Raw genomic sequence first — 13,387 nt, 5'->3', positions numbered from 1 at the left:
TTGGAGTCACCATAGCACAGGATCCGGCGAATGCCGAGTTCCTTGGCAAGCCGGAGACCGTGTATGAGTGCTTCGTATTCAGCTATGTTGTTGGAGGCGGCAAAGTGAATCTGCAGCACATATCTGAGCTTGTTGCCTTCGGGAGAAGTGAGAATGATGTCGGCTCCCAAACCGGTGCGCATCTTCGAACCATCAAAGTGCATCCGCCAATGGGTGGAGTCTGGCGCTGGCGGCAGGTACTGGGTCTCAGCCCAGTCGACGAGGAAGTCGGCTAGCGCTTGTGACTTGATGGCGGTGTGAGGATAGTAGGAGATGGTGTAGGGGCTAGATCTATGGCCCATTTGGCCACTCTTCCTGAAGCATCTTGGCTTCCAATGATCTCAGCAAGCGGAGCAGTGCAGACAACAGTAATTGGGTGCTCTTGAATGTAAGGCTTCAGCTACGTGGCGGCAAAACGCACACCATAGCACATCTTCTGATAGTGGAGGTAGTTCTGCTTGCAGGCGGACAATACTTCACTTAGGTAATACAGCGGCCTCTGGAATGGCAGTGCTCTGCCCTCCTCCTTGCGCTCCACCACTATGACTGTGCTAACCACCAGGCTGGTAGCGGCGACATAGAGGAGCATGGGATCTTTATCAGTCGGGGCTGCCAGGATAGGCAGAGTGGTCAACATCTTCTTGAGATGGAGGAAAGCTTCGTCCGCCTTGTCGTTCCACTCGAAAAAAGTGGTTTCCTTCATGAGCTGGTACAGGGGGAGAGCCTTCTCACCCAGCCGACTAATGAAACGACTGATGGATGCCAAGCAACCGGTAAACTTCTGCACGTCCAGCAGTAGGGTGGGCACCTCCATCTTCTCGATGGCCTTGATATTCACAGGGTTGCACTCTATGCCGCACTCTGAGACCAGGAAACCAAGAAGTTGGCTGGCTGGTACTCCAAAGACGCATTTCTCTGGGTTGAGCTTGATTTGAAATCGGTGCAAGTTTTCAAATGTCTCCTTGAGGTCTTCTAACAGCATGCCACACCTCTCCGTCTCACTACACCACGGTAGAACTTAGGTGACACACTTCTGTGGGACAAGGTCTATTAATCTCTACATGAGAACTGTCGGCGTAGCTCTGAAGCTTTGTAATCTGATAATCAGTCGGCCAATGTACATCATTATAGACAAACTATGTGTCAGAAATCACACAACAACAATGTATATGTCGGCAACCACTTAGTGGCATATAATCTGTCGGTAGATGTGCGCACCCTGATAGTTTTTCTGTCGGCATAGGTATGTACTTGACAGCAGATTAAGTGTCGGCGTAGGTAGGGTGTATAGACACAGATTAAGTGTCGGCGTATGTGCACACGTGTCAAACAACAAAAGGCCAAAAAATCGCCGCGTGAATTAGGCACGAGAGCCCAAAGTTTTCACTGCGGGCGGCCCAGTTTTCACCTCACCTGGCCGAGTACCCCCAAACGTTCTAAAAAAAAGTACCCCCAAACAATCCCGTAGCCTCACATCCACTCGCGTGAACCCTACCCGCCCCCGCCCCTGCCCACAATTTCCGCTGCCGCCGCCGTCCTCGGGGTCTCCGTCCAGACTCCGGACCCGTCCCTGCCGCCACCGGCGCCCATAGCCTTGAGCTCCCGTCCCCCTCCATCGCCTGCCTTTCCCGGCCCCTTCGCTGCCACAACATGGGCATCTTCGCTGGCCCGAGTTTCCACCGACGGCGGTGAGCATATCCCAGATCCCGTAACCCCATCCACTCATGCCTTCCCCAGTGCCGTGGCCAAGGACAGCTCCGTCCGCCGGGAGCTTCACAAACCACCACTAGCCCTCACGAAGGACCAAGTCATCGCCCTCCTCTTCCTCCTCTCAGGAAAAAATCTCGTCTCCAACAAGCTCGGCGACGCTGCCACCAATGGCGCGATGTCTTATGAAAGGTTTCTGCAAACTTCGTCTGTTGTCACCAACATCAATTTGTGCTATGTTGCGTCCCAGGAAAATTATCTTCTGCCATTCTCATATGCCTACCTAGTTGGTTGTATCTATTAGTTTGGTCTGACAAGCTCTAGTCTGTTATGTGATGCTTTATTTCTCTAAAAATGCTATGGATCTGAAAATTTTCAGGTACTCTATTATGGATCTGGTGTGACTCTAGTGCTGCTGTACTATTGTTATCATTGTAGACTATTAATGCATTTATTTCTCTGTGAAAATGTTTATGAGTTCTATGTGAAAATGATTATTATTTATCGTTAACTATGTTTCTTACTTCCCTGTGAAAATCTAGATCAAAATTCTCTTTGAATTAGTTTGTTATGCTTCAGTTAAGGAATGATATTTGTAGTAAGACGGTGTAAATTGTGATCAGTTTTTATTTTCGGACTCTAGAGCTGTTTGTTCCTGGCAAACAACATATTTGTAGGTAATTTTATTTGAACTGGAAACAAAGAAACAAAACCATTTGTTAACTGAAGTGTAGATCATTCTTGTCCAGTTTTTTTGTTCTAAAGGCTGTCCAGTGTTGTTAAGTGTTTAACTATGGTCGTGTTGGCATAATTAATCGTTCTCCACATGCTAAAATGACAATTCCCTCTTGACCAGGTCCTTCCCATGTGTTGACATAATTAACTATGGTCGTTCCCATGTGTTTGGCCAATCTGAATAGCAGAACAAAAACATAACGTTCTAAACCTTTAGATTCAGTATGTGGATCCATGCAAGTTTCATCACTGGCATACAATAATATGATGATAAGTTTTGTTGTTTTATTTTCAGCTTGTCCTAGAGGCATGCCGCTGGCACCGGTGGGCCCTCACTGATCTTATCCAAGCCATTTGAGGATATGCCGTGGTAAGTCAGCAAATGGAATGGATGGACCCATCATTTTGCCATCCTAATGCTTCTCGGGAGTTTCCTTTTTGTTGACGAGTTCAACTAATCCATCATCTTGCAGTGCTGGTGCTTTCTGATTTCCACTTTTTTTTCTCATGAGATGTTTTAGTGGGAATACTAATACGTTAAGATCATCGAATTATCTTAAACTAGGCCCGAGAAATGAAGGTTCGATTTATCACAAACAATATAAATATGTATTAGCTTACTATCTTGGCACATGAGCTATTTTCAGTCAATGCACGGCGAGTCCACTTGGAACTTAATAGGCACTGGTTCTTCTTACTCTCCATGAGCCCCTTATACTACTTCTATGGTTTATGTTCCTACTTTTAACTCCCTCGACTGAAATTGGGCGGCTTTGTTTTAGCTGATCTGATAGTATGGGTGGGATCTACAGAACAACCTTGACATGTGTCTGCAATCAGTCCACATTCTGCACAACTCCCACAACTTGAACACCAAGCTCTTTGTCCTTCCGGGTGCATGGACCAACGCGGACTAGCTATAGTGTGAATTTTTTGCCCAATTAACTACCAACATTGTTGCACTATAATTCGAGTAATTAGAACAATACGAGGGTACAGTAATTAGAACAATACAAATTGCAAAATGTTTGTCCACTCAAGCTTTTGCTAATATTTATTATACCTTGTATCAAGATGGACGAGTGCGACAACGTGTGCCTTCGTGGTCTAGTATTAGAGTAAACCAAATGGTGTGGACGAAGAAAACACCGCACATATAGCTCTCTAGTCTATCTGAAATTAGAACTTATTTGTGAGTCAAGTTTGGCTGGAGCATTAGGTGCTGACATTTCTTGCCTTACTTTGTTTGTAGTCAAGATTCTATGCTTGGTCTTCTTGGTTTGACATCCAATTCAAAAATCTGTTCACTTCCCTGGAGCAGTCATAGCGGCAGTGGTGGAGCGTGACAAGCAACCAAGTGGCGCCAAATTCAAACTTAAAGAAAAATATGTGTGATAAATTGAAAACAGGTGCGGCTTAAGTAAGGTGCGGCTTAGGTACTTCTAATCTGAATCAAGTTTCTTTAATTGATACAATAATAGCTTGGCTGACCGAGTCGTAACATTTGAATTAAGCTCACATGGATCACATCTTTTTACATGGCGCGCAGATGCAGCAGCAAGCCGCCGGTGATGATCGGTGGCGCACAATACGGCAGGAGCATTAGATGACGAGAAGGGCAGCATCAGTGCTGGCGTGCAGATGCAGCAGCAAGCCGCTGGTGATGATCGGTGGCGCACAATATGGCAGGAACATGAGATGACGAGAAGGGCAGTAGCAGTGCTGGCATGCAGATGCAACAACAAGCCGCTGGTGATTACCGGTGGTGCACAATACGACAGGCATTAACATTCGTGGCGTGCAGATGCAGCAGCAAGCCGTCGGCCAATGCTTAGTGGGGCGCAGCACGACATGATAAATGGATGACAGAGAAGGTGGCGTCACACCCCTGTTTGTCCTCCATGAGCCTCCGCCAGTGCATAGAGGTACTACAACATACTGCATACATCAAGTTTACTGTTTTTGAACTTCGACACATACTTGACAAACTTGTGTATATGTGTTTTATTTCTGAAACTACACTGCAAAAGTTGTATTTTAATTTATTGTTCTCATAATTTACTGGGACAACATCGGTCTGATTCTAATCCAGTCAAATGTAAGTGGCATGGCTTGCCTCATATTAGTTGGCTTCAGTGTTCTACCATCCTCTGGTCTGCTAGGTTTCTCCATTGATGCATTTAAGTGATTTTTGATGTCCTGCTATTAAGTAAATAGTCTGTGCTAAAACTTGTGTATATGTGCACTGGATGAATTCATTAACTTCTCAATGGCTTGGCATGCTACTTGTGTTCAGGACCAAATCCTTTAGTTCAATTGGTTCAGTTTACAAGCAAGTTACCAGTCTTGCTAATGTACATGTATATGTGTACTTTTTTTATCTTAAACTATCATAGTTCATTTACTTCCAGTCTGCAACTTCCAATGAAATAAGCATGCAAACGAAACATTAATATACACAACAATCAGCACATTAATTCAATGCCATCGGGGACTAGTTCCTAGTTGTATCTTTCTGTTTCTGTGAGTATTCACATAAACAATCAAGTACGACTTAGCATGTGCCTCTCTAGCCCGCCAATCTTCATATGAGTTTTGAACGTCTTCTGGGTTGATTGCACTTTCTTGACAAATTTGTATGGAATATTTTCAGGTACGTAGCCACCTAGCGCTTGGATGTGTGGACTTGGAGTGTCATGCAACATTTGGCTGTTTGTCGTATTTTGGATCAGCCTACTTCCATTGTATCATGAATCTTATGTGTGTTTTGGACCATTTGGTGCTTCAAGTCTTTTGGATTAGAAACTTTGTGCTCATGGATGTAACTTGTCTGTAAACTCTTCCAGACCAGCAAATAGTGGTCCTTATGTCACTTGTGTGTTCTGGATGGTCATACTATGCTTATTGTTGTGTTTGTGAACCTATGTGAGTATATATGTATGATTTTTAACTTAATCGTCACTGTTGTGCAATATGTGTTCATCTTGATGCTATTTGTGGATAACATTTGAACACTGTGTATGCATATGTATCAAATTATTGTTTTATGCATATGTATCAAATTATTGTTTTGGCTTTACGCTACCTTACCAACAATTAATCTGTTGGTAAACACATTCTTGAAGATTAACTGTCAGCCAAGGTAAATACCTAGGTAGACAGAATAAGTGTCGGCAAAGGTATATACCTAGCTGAACAGAATAAGTGTCGGCAAAGGTATAGACCTAGAAGGACAATCCATGTGTTGGCCAAAGTAGGGTGTATGTTCACACACCAATTGTCGGCAGAGGTAGGGTGTATGTCCTCAAACCAACTGTCGGGAAAGGTAGGGTGTATGTACGCAGGCAATGTGTTGGCATAGGTAGGGTGTATGCCGACTGAAAATGTGTCAGGAAGTAAATAACTGTCGGCAATACTTTCGCCCACAGCAAGTCCTCCGACTGTTTTACCTTCTGTCAGCATTGGTGTTGGCTACAATTTTTCTGTCGGCAAAGGTACCCTATGCCAACAGATTGATGTGTTGCCAAAGCTCTACCGTGGTGTAGTGTCTTCACCACCACATCGTGCATGTAAACGTGGGCGTTTCTGCCGAGTTGCTTGAGGAGACACTTCTGCATGCAACGCTGAAATGTGGCGCCCGCATTTCTCAAGCCGAACATCATGGTCAGGTAGCAGAAGGCTCCGCATGGCGTGATGAAGGCGGTCTTCAGAAAACTCAACACCGGGTTCAGCTTGATTTGATGGTACCCTGAGTACGCATCCAGAAAACTCAACGGCTCGCATCCGGCTGTGGAGTCTATCACTTGGTCAATTCTTGGCAAAGCAAAGGGATCTTTGGGGCAAGCTTTGGGACAAGAACTGGGTTGGCTAGCCATTCTGGGAAGAACACTTCTATAATAAAGCCGGCTGCTAGAAGCCGGGCTATCTCTTCCCCAACAACTCTTCTCTTTTCTTCTGACAGGCGACACAAGGGCTGCCTAACCGGCTTGGCGTATGGCCGACATGTAACTTTTGCTCGGCGAAATCTGTCAGAACACCCGACATGTCTTCGGGAGACCATGCAAAGATGTCTCGATTCTCACGGAGGAAATCGATGAGCTCGCTTTCCTATTTGCTGTCAAGGTTTGCAACTATGACGGCATGCCTCTCTGGGTGCTCCGGGTCGAAGGGTATCTTCTTTGTTTCCTTCGCCGGCTTGAACGAGCCCTCAACTTCCGACTCCTTGGGGGTGGGTGACATTTCCGGCTACTTGCCTGCCATCGCCACAACCCGGTCAAGGAGCCGCTTTTCAGCTGCGATCACAAGGGACTCGGCCAGCTGCCTGCTGTCTGCAGCGCAGGCGGACGACATCTTGTAGTCTCCGACTATGGTCAGGATTCCCTTGGTAGTTGGCATCTTCATCTTCATGTAAGCATAGTGGGGGACCGCCATGAACTTGGCCAGAGCAGGCCGGCCAAGTAGCGCATGGTAGGGGCTCTCAAGGTCCACCACCTCAAACCAGACTGGCTCTCGGCGGAAGTGATCTTTGTCTCCGAAGAGAACGTCAATCTGGGTCTTGACGATTGGTGAGCAGGAAAGGCCAGGAAATATGCCATGGAATACAGTCCGACTGGGGTAAAGATGCTTCTGCTTGATTCCCAACTTCTCCATCGTGTCACGATACAGGATGTTGATACTACTGCCACCATCTATCAAGACTCGGAAGAAACGAGCTGCCCGCCTCTCTGTTGCAAAGGTGGCATGTAAGACCAGGGCATAAGAACCGGGAGAGGGCATCACCTCCAGGTGGTCAGCCCTGTTCCAACTGATAAGCTTCTTAGACCAGTGCATGAACTCTGGGGTCTCTGACGCTACTGCATGTACTTCTTGCTATTGTTGCCGTCTGCTGCGCCTGTCGTCGGCCATGCTGGTGAACATGACATAGGCTCCATGCTCCTCAGGATACTCATCTTGTATGGCATCGACTGGCCGAACCGCCGGCTGTTGGGGTGGAGGAGGCGGCGGGCCGGCAGGCAGTGGAGGAAGGAGTCCATCTCCCTTGGCGATTCGGGTGAGCCAATGGCACTTCCGAGTGGTGTGGTTGGACGACTGCGCACCACTATGGAACTTGTAGGGGGCGTCAAGAGTCTGCTCGTACGAGAAGGCAGGCAACCAATTGGGCTTGCCGCCTTTCTGACGCTTGGGCGGTGGCTGCCCTTCCGGCTGCTGGTCCTCAACAGTCGCCACCTGTCGGCTGGTGGAAGCCGGCAGCGTGGCCTTGCGCTTGTTGTCGCTTGGTTGCTGTCGCCGACTGGTGTCACCTGCCGGATTCCGAGGAGCCCGAGGAGCTACTTTGCTGGATGCATTGACTTTGATCTCCGCCTTCATGAAGGAGTCGGCCGTGGCGTATTTGTCAGCGATGATCAGAAGTTCGTCGAGAGTCGTCGGCTCGTTGCAGAGAAGTTGGTGCTTGAGGAGGGTGCCCTCTCGGCACCTGGCGGTGAAGTATTCGGTGGCCTGCACCTCATGCACGCCTTCGCGGGAGTTGCGCGGCTCAACCCAGCGCGTGAGATAGTCGTGAGTTGATTTGCTGGGCCCTTGGATGCATAAAGAGAGCCGGCGGGGCTTGGGAGGCCGCTTGTACGTGTTGGTGAAGTTGTGGATGAAGGCTTCGGTGAAGTCAACCTAGTTGTTGATGCTGTGGGGCTTCAGGCTGTTAAGCCATGTCTGGGTTGTGCCCAGGAGCATGAGTGGGACGTACTTCATAGCAACACGCTTGTTATCATTCGCTATGCAGACGGCCGTGGAGTAGTCGACCAGCCAGTCCTCCGGCTTCACGGAGCCGGTGTACTTGGGAGTATATCTTGGGAGTGTGAATCCTCGAGGGAAAGGCTCATCTCGGATTCGAGGGCCGAAACAGGGCGGACACAACGCGTCTTCTTGATATAGCGCCCAGAAACGATTGAGGCGGTCGATCCGATGGCGGGCGTTGTTCTCCGCGACTCCTTCCCGGCGGCCAAGGCGGTCGCCGAGTGTCGGGTGCGTGACAGGCGGCAGAGTGGGATCCCTTTCTCCACGAGGCTGAGGAGGAGGCGGGTCGCGTCGCCGCTCCACAACTCAGGGGCGGCCTTCCGCGTCACGCTCGATGGAGAGGTGAGTCCGACTGCGGCTGGCAGCCGGCTCATTGCATCTTCTACCATGGACACCACCAGTCGGCGTCCGAGATGTCGCGTCGTGATCTTGGCAAAGGGGCGGTTTGTCATTTTGCCGGATGGGCGCTTCGGTGTGGTAACCGGCTTCTTGCTGCTCGGCGGGCGCATCAAGGAGCTGCTGGACGCGCTCCGTCATGTGGCGGTGCTCGTCGCCCTCGAACTTGTCTAGCTCATCTACTACCGCTTGGGCAGCTCGTATGTTCTCCGCAGGCGTGGCATAGACGGGACGATCCGTCCCGAACATGCTAGCGATGGTCGAGCCATGAAGCCGGATCGAGCCGATGCAGCTAGGCCCCTCAGGAGCCGGCGTGCCATCGACGGCTCGGTCCATCTCACGCCGGTACGCTTCTGAGAGGCGTTGCATGCCTGCAGTCGGTTGGCGCTTTCGATGAGCTGGACGCGGCGTGCTTCCAGTGTCTCAGCGTCTGCGTCTTCCGGGATGGGCGCTGACAAGTCGCGCAGCGCCACATCGAGTGGGTCTCGAACGCCTCCGGCCGAGTGCTCGCCACCGTTGATGACAAGCACCTCCGTGACGTTGCTCCCGCCGCTGCGCTCGCGAGGAAGCGCTCATCGTAGGCCACCACATTGGTGGCGAACGCGTCAAGCGACGCTGTGTTGGTGTCGACGATCATCGGGTCGGTGGAGCCAACAGACTCCAAGTCCACAGCAGGCTCGCTGGCGACATGGAGCTGGTCGAGGAGGCTGATGAGGCGGCTCTCAGGGCAGTCGGTGCCCACGTCAGATGCAGGTTCGTCGGAGAGGCGGATTTCGCCAACAAGGTCGGCGAGGCAGCTCACTTCACAGGCGATCTCCGCGCTGTGCAGCGCATCAAGGCTGACACCGTCGGGCGTGCTGGGCTGGCTGCGCTTGCCAGGAAGGAACAAGGTTCTCGTCCAGAACAGGTCTCCGGATGACGGTGCACCTCGCCCCACGGTGGGCGCCAAATGTCGAGGGTTGGGTGCGACATATGCCAAAGGATGGCTTATCATGGTGGGAGCGAGTAGAATGTCACCAGTGCCTGGTAGCGGTATGAGGCATAGACATGAACGGCGGCACACTTAACCCAGGTTCGGGGCTCTCCTAGGAGATAACACCCCTAGTCCTGCTCTAAAGGGTCTCCGCATGATCACTAAGGCACTAGTGAGTACAATGGTGCTCCTTGAGCTGTATACTAGAGGTAGAAGGAGGCAGGGCTAGCTCTCTTCTTCCTCTAGGTGTGAGTCTAGTTCTAACAGGTTGGGAACCCTTTGCATGGGTGCCCTGGGGGGTTTTATAGGCCTACCCCCCAGGGGTACAATGGTAACTTGGCCGGTCGTAGGACCCGGCTGTTAGTGTCTCTGGTCGCTATCTTCTCCGCCGGCTGCTAGGGCCCACCGCCTATTGGGCCCCGCCGACTGGTCTGGTATGGAGCCGACAGGCCGTCTCCGCCGCTGGCGGGTCTGGGTGGTGGCTGATCACTGTAGTCGTAACGTTAATGACGCATGCTTGGTCGGGGAGGGCATGGCTACAGTTCTGCCGCTTGGTGAGAGATCACTGTAGCCTCGCCGTGTCTAGTCTGGTTAATGGCGCATAGTCCTTGAGGAAGGATCCGGCTGCCCGCCAGGAGCCAGATCCCCTGGATCCGACTGGCCAGGCTAGGCCGCCCTCCGGGCCCTTGCTGCCTGGTAGGGCCCGCCGCCTGCGAGCCATACCGACAGGCCTTCGTGGGAGCAGGCCCCTCCTGATAGGGGTGACTTCAAGGGTGGAGTGGCAACAGTGCCGCGTCGTGCGAAGATGTCCGCCTGTACGGGGCACCGTGGCCACGCCAAGCTTGGGATTCGGGGGTGATGGGCTACACTGTAGCCTCACCCTGTCTCGTCCTCTTGATGAGGGGCGCAGACTCTGAGGGCGCCGGGGTCCGCCTGCTAGGAGCCGGCCTCTATGGAGGCCGCCTGCTAGGAGTCGGCCTGTCTTGGTACCGTCTACTGGTGCTCGGCCGTCTTCTGGCAGCCGGCCATTGAGCCAGCCGGCCACCGGAAGGCGGCGCTTCATTCTGGAGTCTCGTGGGGCGCAGCCGGCCCAAAGTCTTGAAAGGGTCAGGGACTCGGGTTAGGCTACCCGTGGCCCATTACTCCAACAAATATCATATTTCTTTTGATAGTAGGAAGAGGGAATTCAAAACCTCCAATAGTAATAGTTGAAATTTTTCCAATAGAATTGATACTATGAACTTGAGATTGTTTCTTCGGAAAGTGTATCGTATGCTCATTACCATTAACATAAAAAGTGGCATTTCCTTTGTTGCCATCAATAACAACCCCTGTAGTATTAAAAAATGGTCTATCCAGGATGATCAACATACTGTCGTCCTCGGGAATATCAAGAATAACAAAGTCCGTTAAGATAGTAACATTTGCAACCACAACAGGCACATCCTCACAAATACCAATGGGTATATCAGTTGATTTATCATCCATTTTCAAAGAGATTTCAGTTGGTGTCAACTTATTTCAAATCAAGTCTACGATATGAAGAGAAAGGCATAACACTAACACCGGCTCTAAGATCACATAAAGCAGTTTTAACATAATTTCTTTTAATGGAGCATGGTATAGTTGGTACTCCTGGGTCTCCTAATTTCTTTGTTATTCCACCCTTAAACCTGTAGTTAACAAGCATGTTGGAAATTTCAGCTTCCGATAACTTTCTTTTATTAGTGACAATATCTTCCATATATGTAGCATAAGGAGGCATTTTAAGCATATCCGTCAAACCATACACAAAAAGATAGGTCTAATCATTTCAGCAAAGCGCTCAAAATCCTCATCATCCTTTTTCTTGGATGGTTTAAGAGGAAAAGGCATGGGTTTCTTAGCCTATTGTTCTCTTTCTTTACCAGGATTTCTAGCAATGAAGTCTCTCTTATCTAATCAACCTAGCAATGTAGTCTCTCTTATCTAATCAACCTAGCAATGTAGTCTCTCTTATCTAATCAAAAAAAAAATTCAAAAAAACTTTCAATTTTTTTTATTTTTTTTTCAAAACTAGTAATGGCGCACCGTGGGGTGGTGCGCCATTACTAGTTGGACCGCCTTTTTAGTTTTGAAAAAACTAAAAGAAAATGATGGAAATGTCAAAAAAATAAAATAAAATAAGTTTCCCATGTGATATGTGGTCTAGTTGTTGGGAAAATTTACAAATATGAATTTCAACTTTACTTGTAAAATGGACATAACTTTTGCATACGAACTCGGATTAAAAACTTTTTTTATATGAAAAATCATCTACTCGAAAAGTTACATCCAAATTTAACAGAAAAAAGTTACGGGGCTTTCACGATCTAGAGGCAAAAAAATTCAAAAAAACTCAAAATTACTAGTGGCGCACCGTGGATGTGGTGCGCCACTAGTAACAGAAAAAATTGGTTTTTTATTTTTTTTCAAAAGATGATACGTAATATGACCGGGAAGTTTGAATATTTTTCAAAATTTCATCATAGTCATGAACATGAACAAAGTCGTAGACATCAGCAAGGTATAATAGGATTGATATGCTAGACATATCAACAAGTGCCTGCGAAGTGAGCTGTTGCTGGGGTTGGATAGAACTCTGAAGTTAAGCGTGCTTGGGCTGGAGTAGTGTGAGGATGGGCGACCTTTCAGGAAGTTTGACCACGGAGTGCGATTTGACCTGAAATTAAGCATATTGACCCGAGATTAAGCCATAGTGACCTGAGGTTAAGAAAAAAACGAAAAAAAATTTAAAAAAATTTGAAAAAAAAATGTTACTAATGGCGCACCGCCAGATAGTAATGGCGCACCAGTGGTGCGCCATTAGTAAAAAATACTAGTGGCGTGATACTAATGGTGCACCAGTAGTGCGCCATTAGTAGGCAAAACTGGTGCGCCATTAGTAGGCCTTTTCCTAGTAGTGAAGCATGCAAAGTCATATCAGTGTTCTTTTTTTTTATTAGAAGGACTAGGTGCATCGGTATTAGTTCTATGAGAATCTTGCTCAACTCTCTTAGGATGACCCTCAGGATACAAAGGTTCTTGGGTCATTTTACCACCTCTAGTCATAACCCTAACATCATTATCATTGTTCTTATAATTTAACTCATTGAGAAAATCATCTTGTGCCTTAAGTACTTGCTCTACTTGAGTTGTAACCATGGAAGCATGCTTACTAATAAGCTTAAGATCATTTTTAGCTCTAGACATATAATTACTCAAGTGTTCAACCATATAAGCATTACGTTTCAATTTTCTACTAACATAAGCATTGAAATTTTCTTATTTGACAAGTTATCAAACTCATCCAAGTATTGACTAGCAGACTTATTATGAGGAATATCACCCTCATCAAATCTATAGAGAGAATTTACCTCTACTATCTGTGTCGGGTTATCAAGACCATGTATTTCTTCAATAGGCGGTAAATTATTAACATCTTCAGCTTTAATACCTTTTTCTTTCATAGATTTCTTTGCCTCTTACATATCTTCAGGACTGAGAAATAGAATACCTCTTTTCTTCAGAGTTGTCTTACACTACTGGAATCAGCTACTTTGCCATCTGCCAGTTCTTTGCCGTCCGCTAGCGGACGGCAAAGAAGCTCTTTGCCATCAGCTTCCAAAAAGCGGACGGCAAAGAACTGGCTGATGGCAAAGACCAAGTTTGCCATCGGCCAGTTCTTTGCCGTCTGCTAGCGGACGGAAAGATTCTTTGCCGTCGGCT

At 48.1% G+C, this 13,387-nt stretch overlaps 1 long non-coding RNA gene across 2 annotated transcripts; it reads left to right on the top strand.

The window, feature by feature from the left end:
* The first annotated feature begins 1,499 nt into the window (after positions 1-1,499).
* On the top strand, positions 1,500-5,424 carry LOC119322393. Of its 2 annotated transcripts, none has more exons than XR_005155584.1 (5): positions 1,500-1,938; positions 2,777-2,851; positions 3,734-3,906; positions 4,031-4,406; positions 5,135-5,424. It is a non-coding gene; the product is annotated as an uncharacterized LOC119322393 (long non-coding RNA). The 2 variants fall into 2 exon arrangements; XR_005155583.1 differs by having other exon boundaries at positions 3,734-3,917; positions 5,135-5,423.
* The last annotated feature ends 7,963 nt before the right edge of the window (positions 5,425-13,387 follow it).

Source organism: Triticum dicoccoides, chromosome 1B (assembly GCF_002162155.2).
Source record: "Triticum dicoccoides isolate Atlit2015 ecotype Zavitan chromosome 1B, WEW_v2.0, whole genome shotgun sequence".
In the NCBI taxonomy this organism is placed as follows: domain Eukaryota; kingdom Viridiplantae; phylum Streptophyta; class Magnoliopsida; order Poales; family Poaceae; genus Triticum; species Triticum dicoccoides.
This window is presented reverse-complemented; position numbering and strand designations above follow the sequence as displayed.